Genomic DNA, 13,640 nt, shown 5'->3' with positions numbered 1-13,640 from the left:
AAGTTGGGCCCTAACCTAAGAGCTATAGCTCCCTTAGAAACTCAGAATGAGATCAAAATCTGCTTGCCTTTATTCATAACCAAAAATCTGATGTCATGCCAAAACTGGCTTACAAAAAGAACCAACACCGAGCTGTAGCTCGTACTTCGAAATTACAAGAGCAATGCAAAAGTTCAAAAAGCTCCTATCAAAGGCTACGGCCTCAGTATTTATGCAAAATGATAATCCAACAGGTTTCCTTGATTTGTGGAGCTCGGCTGTCCAACTGAAGGTTAAACGGCTGATCCTGTAGAACAGTTGTAACTGTTGTTCCTGTAGAACGGTTGGCTGCCTCTAAGCTCGGTGGGGAGATTGGTTGGAGCTCGGAGCTATGGTGGGAATCACGAGGAAGGTCCCCAAGACTATGGACATCCTCTCCTAAAAACCAGCAGTGCCACCTTACTGTCTCCTTGTCTCCTTTCTCGTGGTCTTTGCTCCCTTTTAATGCCAAAAACCTGAAATCATCATGTATTAGTCACGTAGATAGAATGCCTACCCTTCTTCCTACAAACAACACAAATAAACCAAGAAATGAATGCATAAGCAATAAAAGATGAATGGTTTGAGCAAAGCAAGTAGGCCAAATGAGCCCAAATTGTACCAAAAATTGGGGCTCATCATCACCCCCCAGCTAAAGTATTTTCTCATCCTTGAGCAACTTTGCTCTGGCTCCTCGTCTTTGGCCGAGAACTAGAGCCCGGAGCCTGCTCTTCCTTTCCTATTTTTGGTGGCCCTGCCTTTTCTTCCCCTGGTGGTGACGAGGGTGGCACTTCTTCCCCCTTTTCCATTTCCTTGAGCCGGGCTTCGGAAGGCGATTGGCCTATTTTTTGTGTCCAGGAAGTTATTTTTGGGCTTCCCCTCTCGGGGGTGGCTGATGTTTTAGAGGGGGTTCTTGCACTGGGTGAAGTAGGGACATCCCCTAAAATGGTTTGGCTGCTGGGTGGAGGCTGTGGCTTGCCCGTGTTTATCCTCTTGCTTCTCCTGGCTTCAGATGGTAGAGGGGTCTCCCTCTCTCTCTTCTCGTTTGGCTTTGGAGGTGTACTGACTCCTTTTCGAGAATACCAGCCTTCTCTTTCTTGTGTTTTGCTCTCTCAGAGCTCCTTGTAGAGGGCCCCTCCCTTTCAGATTTCAGGCTTCCTGTAGAAGACCCTTCTTTGCCCACTTCCGGGCCTCCTGTAGAAGATCCTGCTTTGGTAATCTTCGGGCTTCCTGTAGAAGACCCTTTCTCTGTCTTCAGGCTTCTTGTAGGAACCTGTTTCTCAATGATTTTCGGGCTTCCTGTAGAAGCCTGTTTCTGCTTTCCTGTAGACACGGGTGTCTCCACATTTGCTTGCTTACCTACCTGAGTTTTGCTTTTTGCTTTGGTTGCAGGTACTATTGAGGTACTTGGGCTGACGTGGACCACCTCAGCTTTGTCCATTCTGCTCTTCAGCCTCTTTTCTCTTGCTGACAAGATAGGTGTGCCACCTTTTTCTTTGTCCTCCTTTTCCTCATGCTTCTTCTTTTGTTCTTTCTTCTGCACTGTGGTTGGGGTCTTCTGGCTTTTTTCTCTCTGTCCCTCGGCCACTGCTTCTTGTTCCTCACTGCTGGAGGAACCCGTTTCTTCGATCAACATCTTAATGTCTCCATCTTTTGTCAAATTCCGGAAGGATTCCCATGAGAGGGGAACCTTACATGAATGCAGCGCATCCTCCACAAGAAGCTTGATCAACCCATGGTGGGCTATCTGATCTGGTATGCCCTCTCTTAGCTTTGTGGCACACTCCATTAGAGACTGCAATAGGAAATAGGGGATGCTCAGTTTTTGTTCTACAGAAGATCAATCCGGTGCCTCAATTCAGTGAGCAACCGAAAGTGATATGCATACACGATGCTAAAACGGCCTTCACAAGTGATATATTTCATGATTTGCAAACTGACTTCATTCCATGGTGGCAACAGACTCGTTCTTCGCACCCCATTTTTGTCCTCCGAGAATTCCTCCTCAGGTGGAAAGAATTCTTTCTTTGCCTGCTGGCTCAGCTTTCTTTCGTCCTTATCCCATGGCAAACCCATAGGAAGTTCTGTGATCCGACTGAGATGTTGCGGGGTGAGCTTGAGGCTTAGACCTCTGAAATTCACTGTGGCCAGTGTCTGGGATTTCGGCCTAAGAGCCTGCAAGAATTCTTCGGCCACTTCATCATCGTAACCCTGCAGCTTATCACAAAAAGATATCCACTGTGCTCGTGTGAAGAGCTCTACCACCTCCTGGTTTTCCCTTAATTTGGTTGAATCAGTGGGTTCCCGTCTTATAAACCCACCCGGCATGATGAACACGGTTGTTTTAACTAAAGGTGGCAAATGCAAAAGAGATTTGGTCTATTGAGACAGAGCATGCACATAATCCAGAAGATTCAACACAGTCTAATTATACTGACATCTTGTAGAACGACAGTATAGGCACAGCAAACAACAATTTCACCGATATCTTTATGACCAGACTGTGGACGATGATCTTGCCACTCTTACTAACCAGTTGCATGAAGAGTTCAGGGTTACCTCTTTAATTGGCCACCTTTTTCGTGAGGCACCCGCTTCCCTGTAGAAGACTGCGTTCCTGTAGAGACTGCGTTCCTGTAGAAACTGTGTTCCTGTAGGAACAGTGCACAAATTTCGGGGAGGACTGTAGTTGGCCTGCGCTCGAGGTGTGCTTCACCGACGTTCTAGTAGCCAAAAGCTTGGCGTATCAAAGTGCAGAGGAGATCAGAATAGCCACTCGAGTTTGAAGTGGTGGTTGATAAATGCATGCGCACAATCTAGTTGATTAGATTTTGAATCGGCGCAATCCATGGCGCGGGGGGTGAGCTGTCCCCGCCAGACCGTTGGGCGACGTCATCCATCATTCGCCTGCGTATTCACTTGCTGCCGCATCCATTCCCACAGATCTGCCGCCGCCTCTTTCTATTAAACTCATTGCTTCCGACGAGAGTGTTCTCACGTGCGTGCTGCTCATTCTCTTTGTCGTGGCCACCACCCAAACATCCAACTATACCATAACTAGCCGACGTGGCCAGTCGACTGGCCATACGGCCGCTCAACCATTCACTTTTACTCTGTGCAAACAATTCAAAGTAAAATTCATGCGATTTGATGGAAGGAAGGGTCGAGACACTTACCTGTGTGGCTGCACACGACTTTCCAGTTTTTGGCCGATGGTGAGTGGATCTACCTGCTGCATGCGAACTTACACAGACCCGGAGGCTCATGGTTACAGGTTTCCGATGATGGAGTGGATGCTTTGGTTGCCTGCGCTCGCGTTTCATTGTAGATGGCGGTGCTGTGAATGGTATCCACTCTAGCAGGTTTAACTGTTACAGGATTCCCGCGGGGTGTCTCGTAACAGTTCTTCCTCCTTGGGTGCATGCTGCACGACGGAGGATCTGACCTTTCGGTCATGCTCCTGGAGCTTCTGATGCCTGTGGTATGAGATCTCAACACTTGTTTATCTTTGAAAATGGCTTTTCCCTCGAGAATTCATCGATCTGCTTTGTTGGTGCAGGGGACTTGGTTGCATGTCGACAAGGATGGTGGAGCAAGGTAACAGCGATGTGCACAGGTGCCAACAGAGGCTTGCATGCGTCCAAACCGATCTATAATCGCTAGATCTCCTTTTAAAATGAATTCTGGGCCATCCCAAACTTCTACAGGAAGTTTCCTATAGAACACAGAGCTTCCTGTAGAAAGTCTGCACTTTCCTGTAGAAAATCCGCATCTTCCTGTAGAAAGACTGCATCTTCCTGTAGAAGATTCAAACCATGATAAAATTGCACATACCTTGAAAAAACATGGGTATCCTTGGAGGAGGTGCTGGTGAGGTCCCTTGACAGCATGATACAGACCCTTGGCTTTGACTTGAAGGGCTTCCTCTCCTCCATAGAACATCTGCAACCTGCATACAATTTTACCATATTTTGCTTATTGTTTTTTTTCTTTTTTTTTTCTCTCTTTTCTCTTTTTGAAAGATAACAGGGGCGCCTCAAAGAGGTTTTCACCCGTGCCATCTGCCCTGAGCGCCTCAGAGAGGTTTTCACTCAAGGATCTTTTTCAAACCTTTTCCTTTTTTTTTTTTTTTTTTTGAAAGACAATAGGGGCGTCTCAATGAGGTTTTCACCCCTACTACCTGCCTTGGGCGCCTCAGAGAGGTTTTCACCCAAGGATCTTTATTATTTTTTTTTTTCTTTTTTTTTTTTTTTTTTATATATCCTTCAGGGTATGCCAAAAGCAGAGGCAGAACCCTTCTCTATGACCAATACAGATTTCTCCATAGTTTTGATGAACTCTTGTCTTGAGAGAGGTCTCCTATAGATCTTCAATCGATGCCCATTGACAAGCATGGGAATGGCTTCCTCATCAATGGTTCGAATAAGGACAGATCCATTGTCATGGCATTTTTCCACTGCATATGGTCCTAGCCATCTGGTTCTCAGCTTCCCCTTGAAATCTTTGTATCTGGAGTCATACAACAAAGCCCAATCTCCCGGCTGAAATTGCTTGTCATGGAGATGTTGGTCATGCCACACCTTTCTCTGAAGTTGAACCACTTCTGAGTGAAGGAGGGCCTGCATTCGGTGCTCATCCAGGCTATTCAGCTGCAATAGCCTTTCTTGTTGTGCATGGCTGAGATCTAGGTCCAGCTGAGCTGCCATCCTCAAAGTGTTGTATTCAAACTCAATGGACAGCAAAGCTTTCTTCCCATAGACCAGCTCATACGGTGTGAAGCCGGTTGTGGTCTTCCAAGTGGTGTTGTAAGCCCATGTGGCTTCAACCAGGCGATCTGCCCAGTCCTTTCTGCTGCTGCTCACCACCTTAGTCAAGATCCCTTCTAATGCTCTATTGGTGACTTCCACCTGCCCATTTGCTTGAGGGTGATAAGGGGTGGAAGTCCTATGCTTGATCTTGTGATGAGCTAGTAGATCCTCAACCAAGTTGGAGGTGAACTGGCTCCCTTGATCGGTGACCAGCTCTCTTGGATAGCCAAACTTATAGAAGATGTTTTCTCTTAGGAACTCGGCCACCTTTTCTTCTGTTGCTGCTTTGATTGCTTTGGTCTCTGCCCACTTTGTCAAATAGTCAGTACACACAATGATGTAAGACCTTTGTCTCGAAGAGGGGTTGATTGGGCCCACAAAGTCCATGCCCCACTTCTCAAATGGCTCAAGAGTCACTTGAGGTTGGAGAGGCATCTCATCCCTTTGGGTCGGTTTCCCCATTCTTTGGCATTGGTCACACTGACTGACATATCTTCTGACATCTTGATGAAGTGTGGGCCAATAGTAGCCTGCCTGCAGGATTTTGAAGGCAGTTCTCTTTGCTGCAAAATGTCCTCCACAAGGCCCATCATGACAAGTGAGGAGGATATCAAAGACTTCCTCCTCCCTTACACAACACCTTAAGATCTGATCGGGGCCAAGCTTGAACAGATTTCCCCCGATCCAAGTAAATGAGGCACTTTTTCTAATGATTCTGCTCTTCTCTCTGGAAGATAGGTGCGGAGGGAACTGTGCTGAAACAAGATAGTTTGCTATATCAGCAAACCATGGAGAGAGTACTGAAATAGCAAACAGATGTTCATCGGGCATCTGGTCATCCACTGTTCCATCCTCATCTGCAGACAAATCCAATCTTGATAAAAAGTCAGCAACAACATTTTCTCTACCTGGTTTGTCAACAATGGTCAAATCAAACTGCTGCAATAAAAGTAACCATCTAATAATACGAGCATTCACATCTGGTTTATTCATTAAATATCTAATTGCAGCATGGTCAGTATGTACAAAGGTCTAGTAACCAGTAATATAATGTCAGAACTTGTTCAGTGCATGGACCACAGCCAAGAATTCTTTCTCGGTTACAGTGTAATTCAGCTCAGCTTTGGACAAGTTTTTGCTAACAAAGTAAATGGCATATGGAAGTTTTTGCTCAACTTGTCCTAAAGCTGCACCTATGGCTTTGTTCGAGGCATCAGTGTGGATGTGGAAAGGTAGGGCCCAGTTTGGACCTCTCAGGATTGGGGCTGACACCAACTTGTCCTTCAATTCATTTAAAGCCCTCTGACAATCGTCAGTCCATTTAAACTCTACATCTTTTGCCAACAGACCGAACAATGGTGAGGCTAGCTTGCTGAAATCTTTAATGAATCTCCGGTAGTATCCTGCTAATCCCAAGAAACTCTGGACATCCCTTGCCTTTTGAGGAGGTGGAACCCTCTTGATGAGAGCAATTTTGTTAGGATCCACCTGCAACCCTTGGCAAGAAATGGTATGGCCTAGCATGGTCCCTTCAGTCATTAGGAATTCACATTTTTCAGGACTAAGGGACAAGTTCATCTCGGTGCATTTGGTTAGGACTTTTCCCAAGTTGGACAATGCTTCCTGGAAGTTGGCCCCATAAGGAGTAAAGTCATCCATATAGATTTCTACTGCATCATGGACCAGCTCCGAGAAGATGCTCAAGACAGCTCTCTGGAAGGTAGCAGGAGCATTGCATAGCCCAAAGGGAAGGACTCGGTAGGCAAAGGTACCCCAAGGACAAGTGAAGGTGGTCTTATCTTGGTCTTCCGTGTTGATTTGGATTTGGTTGTACCCGCTAAACCCATCCAGGAAAGAGAAGAACTTCTTTCCTGCCAGTCCATCCAACACTTGATTTATGAAAGGTAGAGGGAAATGGTCTTTCTTGGTAGCTTTGTTCAGTTCTCGGTAGTCCACACAGATTCTCCATTTCCCATTTTTCTTGGGAACCAACACTAGAGGGGACACCCATTCACTATCTGAGATGGGGTAGATGAACCCGGCATCCAATAGTTTTTGCAATTCTTCCTTGACAATGTCCTTAAGGGCTGGATTCATTCTCCTCTAAGGTTGCCTTACTGGTTTACAATCCTCTTTGATGTATATATGATGGGTACAGACTGAAGGATGGACTCCTTTCATTTCCTTATAGCTCCAAGCAAAAGCATCTAGGTGGTTGGCCAACAGACTACACAGCTCCTTTTCCTGGGAAGGAGATAGGGAGGAGCTGATCTTCAATGCTTTCTCAGGGCTGAACTCCACATTCTTGATTCTGGGAGTAACAGGGTTGGTTGTACAAAGATCCACTAAGGTGCTAGCTTGGGCCTCCTCCACCAATTTCTCTAAGGGTAGTGCACTGGAAGGTGGATTCTGGATCAAGGTCTCGATCAAGTCATCCTCGGTTGGGGGGTCTCTTCTAGTGGTATCTAAGGTGCACAGAGGTGCTGAGTACACCTCGTCTTCCTCTCCTTCTTCCAACCAGAGTGGTAAGTCATGCTCTAAGGAGGGTTGGGCAGGAGGGTATAGGACTAGTTGCTTGGACATGGGACCATTTTTGATGGTCATGTTTCCTGCACGACAACTTATGTAAGCATCTGCAGTAGCTAACCAAGGCCTTCCCAAAATTAGAGGATATCCAGTAAGCTTTGCCTTTGGTTGCAGAACCAGGAAGTCTGCAGGGTATTCCCAAGAGTCAATAGAGACCAAGACATCCTCCACAATCCCTTCGGGAGTCACGGTGGAGTGATCTGCTAATTGCAGTACTGTCGAGGTCTTCCTCAAGGCACCCTGAAGATTGAGTTTAAGCATGGTATCCCTGGTCATCACATTAATGGCAGCCCCCAGATCAATCAAGGTGTGAGGTATAATGGTGCCATTGATGTGGACATCTACTACAGGACTTCCAGGATCTAGGTACTTTGGGCAGATGACTTGTCCTAACATAAGGTCAGACAGTTGTCCTATGACATTGATAGTTGAAGCATATTTCTTCCGTCTGCCTGGGTGTTTGAAACACTTCTCCTTAACCAGTTTTTTGTATATTGGCACATCCTTGATGGCTTGGAGAAGTGGTATTTTTACACACAACTGCTTGAGCTCACACAGAAGCTCATCCTCCTCTGGGTTGGGTTGTGTGGTCACTGTTAGTCTCTCAGGAAAGGGTGGAATAGCCTTTGGTTCACTTTCCTGTTTATCTTCCTCATCCTCTGGGGGAGGAGGTTGGCGATCTGGTAGAGTCTTTCCAGATCGAAGATTGATCTCCTGGATCTCCACAGCATAGGTAGGGCATGAGGTTTCCCCAGTGTATACCTGCTGGGCCTGTCTATTGTTGGGTTTTGGGTTCGGTTGAGCAGGCATTTGAGGTTGCCTTAGAGGAGCAGGAGGTAATGGCTGAGGTTGAACTGGTGGTGGAGGCAAGATGGCAGGAGGAGTGTTGTATTGGGGCCTCCACCCCGACTGAGGTGCATTCCATTGAGGCTGTGGCTGGGCATGTGAGTGATATGAATGAGAAGTAGGTTGAGTGGGGTACTGAGGTGGATAAGACCATGGAGGAGGCATGGACCATGAAGGATGAGCAGGGGGACCCCAGGAAGGCATAGGAGTCGATTGGTTGGGGCTGTAATAAGCTTGAGATGCCCCTTGCATCCCCTGCTGATAAGGTCTAGATCCTTGTGGCCTCCTTTGGTTAAGGTAATAGAGAGGTTCAGTGGGAGCTTCTGTCCCTTGGTACTTTGCTTTAAACCCAGGTAAGGTGGGACACCGATTTGTGGGATGGTCCTCCTCACAAACGAAACACACTTCAACCGAATGCAATGGACATTCGTTCTTAGGGTGTCTCCTTATGCACCTAGGGCAGAAGATAGCCAAGGCTCTCTCAGCTTCTTCTTTCTTTTACTGAATCCTGAATGTGTCAAGCTGCATGGCAATGGTCTGTCTCACCTCACTCTTAAGATCTTCCAATTGATTTGCAAGCTCATGTTTGGAGAAAGGGACACTAGTTGAGAGGAGGTTTCCTCTACCTCGTTTCCGAGCTGCCCTGGAGTGGTTTCTAAACACAGTCTTGATGTCCTCATAAGGCAGTTGGTAAATGTCCCCCCCAGCTAACATGTGAAGGGTATCTAAGAGGTCTTCAGGGACTCCTCGGAGCAGGACCAATTTGAGGGATTCAGGGTCAAGTGTGCACCTGGCCCGCTTATAGCTTAGTTGGAACCTCTCCTCATAATCCTCTAAGGACTCATCATTTCCCATGGTCATCCGAAAGATTTCCCCCTTTGTTTCCTTGGACCTACAGTAATCCCGGTACTTGGTATTGAAAGCTTGCTGCATCTGAGCCCAAGTGGTGATACTGTTCCCAGGTAAGCCCATGAACCAGCGTAATGCTGCATCCTTAAGAGTGGAAGGGAAAAGTTTCATCTTTTGCTCATCTTCAGTATAGTCATAGGTTCTACAAAGGACAGCAAACTCAAACAGGAAGGTATCCGGATCTTCAGTAGTCAGCCCATGGAAGTGAGGTAAGGCGGAGGGGCTAATGTTCTTCATTTTCATCTCTCCATTGGTCTCTCGGATGGGGAAGGCACCTTCTATTCTCTCATCTTCTCTTCTATTGTCAGCCATAGCTTCAGATGGAGTGGTCTCTAACTCTTCTTCTACTATAGGATATTTGTATATCTCAGGATGTTCACCTATAGGTTCTTCTGGGTCACTGTCGCCAAAGAAGAGAGAAGGGTGACTCAGTGATGTGGTAGGGGTGTTTGGTAGGAATTTTCCTGATCTATCTCGGTTCCTACGAGGCATGAAATGGAAAAGACTTTCTTTTTCTTTTGATTGTTTTTGCTTTTTTTTCTTTTGTACCTGCGAAATTGAAACAGATTGATCTACAACTAACTATGAAAGATGCAGAATTAAACTGAAAGCAGGAAAGAACTAATCTACTTTGCTCAAATGAAATTGCAAGAATGGAAATGCTAGTCTATGCTTGCAGAAAGGAAATTCTAATCTATGAAAGCAGGAAATGCTAATCAACTTTTGCATAAATGAAATTGCATAATGGAAATGAAATAAACTACTCAGTAGAAGGTTGTAGTAGAAAATAGAAGAATAGCAACAATTACTAATACTCTGATGCTTCCCCGGCAACGGCGCCAAAAAGATGGTGGGCTCCAGTATTGTAGCAATAATGCTATGACTCCTGGAGCTTCCTATCTCTAATTTTATCAACCTGGTATTTCGTACAAACTTGGAAGCGACGGTGCTGTATGCACAAGTACTAGCTCTTGTCGCACCTGTCACTTGGTCAGCTGGCACAAGTCCGCTAGGGCTCAAGCCAACTTCTATATGCTCTCATAAGAAGCTTTATGAGTGATGGACGAAAGCTATCTTGAAGGAAGCTAACCTACTTTGCAAAAAGGAAATTGAAAGCCAACAAAGCATGGAAACCCTAATAAACCCTAATTTAACTAGCTTGACCCTTACTATGCAAAAATGTGAATGAAACTTCTACCAATGATGCCATTACTTGCAGTGAGTTGAAATACATGAATCTAAGCTATTTGCATCTGAAAAGACATGTTTTTGTATTTTGTCATTAAGTGGTTGGATTTATTGTGATGGTGCTTTTGATTAGGGTTTGATTATGCAGGAGCGGTTCAAATGGAAGGAAAGCATGGGCAAGGTTAGGATGGCTAGGGGAGGTCCCAGAGAGTCTCTAGCATCAGTCCACAGAAGTCTACCACATTCGGATGCTCAGCAACCGAGTTTGCAGGCTTCTACAGGAAGTCTGCAGGGGATCCTACAGGAAACTCAGGGGTTCTACAGGAAGTCTGTGAAATTCTACAGGATGTTCGACCGTGGGAGTTTTGGGAGATGGTGAAGTGATGGAGTGGTGTGGGAGGATAGGTGAGATGGAGATGGAACTGGTGATGGCTCAGGAGCAGAGATGTCAGATGGAGAAAGAGTGTATGCGGTGGGTTGATGGCTGGAAGGATGGGATCAACGAAAGGTCAAGTAAATGGAGCTACGTGAGTAATGCAAGAGCTGGAAGGTAAACGAGCTGAACGGAGGTTGGTTGAGTGGCTTCAGGTGTGGTTGACAAGAAGAGGAAGGTAATGGAATGGTGTGGAGCAGTGTAGATGAAACAAATTGTCTATGAATGTCACCAAAAACGAGAACTCTTTAACCTATGTTAACTGTGCTATTTTGAACCAATGAACAGCAGTGAAATTTGTGAAAGAAACTCATGCATGGAAGTGGAATGAAGAAGTAATGATCAAGACCAAAGTGCATGGATGGATCTACGACTAAAGTAACCATTGCAGCTTGCATGGACGTGAAAAGAACTGCGTTTCTTTTTGGTGGTTGATATGGACTGCACCCCAATCCCTAAGCAGAGATGGAAGTGATCTCTAACAACCTTTTTCTGGAGCTCCAATGAATTATAACTATCCTCTTCTAACCTAAGCAACTGGAAGCAAATTCACCATAAACTAATCCTATTCAATCTCATAAAAACTAAATCAGCAAACTGTAAATTCGAATTGCATGTCAAAGTAAAGAAACGAAGTGTTGGAACGAAAGGCAAATAACATTACAACATAGAGGAGGTCTATTGCTCTCAGGTTGGGCCCTAACCTGAGAGCTATAGCTCCCTTAGAAACTCAGAATGAGATCAAAATCTGCCTGCCTTTATTCATAACCAAAAATCTGATGTCATGCCAAAACTGGCTTACAAAAAGAACCAACACCGAGCTGTAGCTCGTACTTCGAAATTACAAGAGCAATGCAAAAGTTCAAAAAGCTCCTATCAAAGGCTACGGCCTTAGTATTTATGCAAAATGATAATCCAACAGGTTTCCTTGATTTGTGGAGCTCGGCTGTCCAACTGAAGGTTAAACTGCTGATCATGTAGAACAGTTGTAACTGCTGTTCCTGTAGAACGGTTGGCTGCCTCTAAGCTCGGTGGGGAGATTGGTTGGAGCTCGGAGCTATGGTGGGAATCACGAGGAAGGTCCCCAAGACTGTGGACATCCTCTCCTAAAAACCAGCAGTGCCACCTTACTGTCTCCTTTCTCGTGGTCTTTGCTCCCTTTTAATGCCAAAAACCTGAAATCATCATGTATTAGTCACGTAGATAGAATGCCTACCCTTCTTCCTACAAACAACACGAATAAACCAAGAAATGAATGCATAAGCAATAAAAGATGAATGGTTTGAGCAAAGCAAGTAGGCCAAATGAGCCCAAATTGTACCAAAAATTGGGGCTCATCAGGTGTTAAGGTTAAGAAAGAAGATAGTAGCCTTATCTACTCCATTCTTACTAAGTTGGGACCAGCCTATTCTGTGTTTGTTTCCACCTTCCATTCTACAAGAGAAGCCTTCATTTCTCAAGGACAAACCTACAAGTCCCCTTCCTTTGATTCCTTTTGTGATTCTTTAATAAGAGAACAAGAAAAACTCTTACACGTTGGTCTTCTTCATCTTGGAAACTCTTCTAAGAAAGTGTTAGCCGCCCAGCAGCAACCAAACCCAAAGAATCCTAAGAAGTTGTATCCTAAAAAGAATGGTCCTAAACCAAACAAGGGTCCCAAGCAATTTCAACCTCAAAATGAAAAATCATTTCAACAAAATGATAAGACAAATAAAAACAAAGGGAAGAAGACCGATAGACATTGCAACTTTTGTAATTGAGATGGCCACTTAGAATCCAAATGCTTTAAGAAGATGGAAGCCTTGGAAGCAGCAATGAAGAAGCATAACATCCATTTGGAGCACTCTTCAACTTCAACTTCATCTTCAGGAATGGCACTTTCTGCATGTGGTTTTCAAGCGTCTCGGTCTGGCTATGCACTAAATGTATCTTCTTCTTCTCATTCTCATGAGTGGCTCATTGATTCTGGAGCTTCTTATCACATGGCCAAAAACAAAGCCATGTTTTCTTCTTTAAATGATTGTAACACCAAAAATATATATGTTGGTGATGATAGATCTCTTAATGTTGTAGGGACTGGAACTGTTCATCTAGACAATGGTCAGTTTAATGATGTATTATGTGTTCCAACATTATCCTGCAACCTTCTATCTGTATATCAGATAACCCATTTAGGTGAAGGTAAAATCGTTGAATTTTCACCTCACGATGTTGTAATTAAGGACCTAAGAGATCCTAGATAGATTTTAGCTACTGGCATTGCTGATGATTCTACAAGGTTGTATAAGTTTCACAACTTTGGGTCATCAAATCTTCCCTCTGTATTTGTTGCTCATAATGATGAAGTGAGCAAACTTTGGAGTAAGCGATTTGGTCACTTAAACTATCACTCTCTTCAGAATCTATGTAAAGAAAATATGGTGACAGGTCTTCTAATGGTATCTTGCAGAGATGGTGTTTGTTCTAGATGTGTAGTCGGAAAACATCATCGGGACAGTTTTGAAAAACATGCCTCTTGGCACGCCTCAGCCCCTTTACAGCTCTTGCATAGTGATTTATGTGGTCCACTTCCAGTTGCTTCATCCTCTGGCTACAAGTATTTCTTAACTTTCATTGATGATTTCTCCAGACGCACTTGGGTATACTTCTTAAAACTCAAGAGTGAAGTATTTAACATGTTCTTGACCTTTAAGGCCTTTGTTGAAAAACAATCTGGACATCAAATTCTTAAGCTAAGATCCGATAATGGCGGAGAATATGTTAAAAACACATTCATCAACTTTTTCACTGAGAATGGAATTCAAATGCAACATACTGTTCCATATACTCCACAACAAAATGGTGTAGTTGAA

Source organism: Pinus tabuliformis, chromosome 9, assembly GCF_031772625.1.
Source record: "Pinus tabuliformis cultivar Carrire ecotype Pingquan chromosome 9, CPIR1, whole genome shotgun sequence".
NCBI classification, from domain to species: Eukaryota; Viridiplantae; Streptophyta; class Pinopsida; order Pinales; family Pinaceae; genus Pinus; species Pinus tabuliformis.
The sequence above is the reverse complement of the archived record's forward strand: the minus strand, read 5'-3'. Positions refer to the sequence as shown.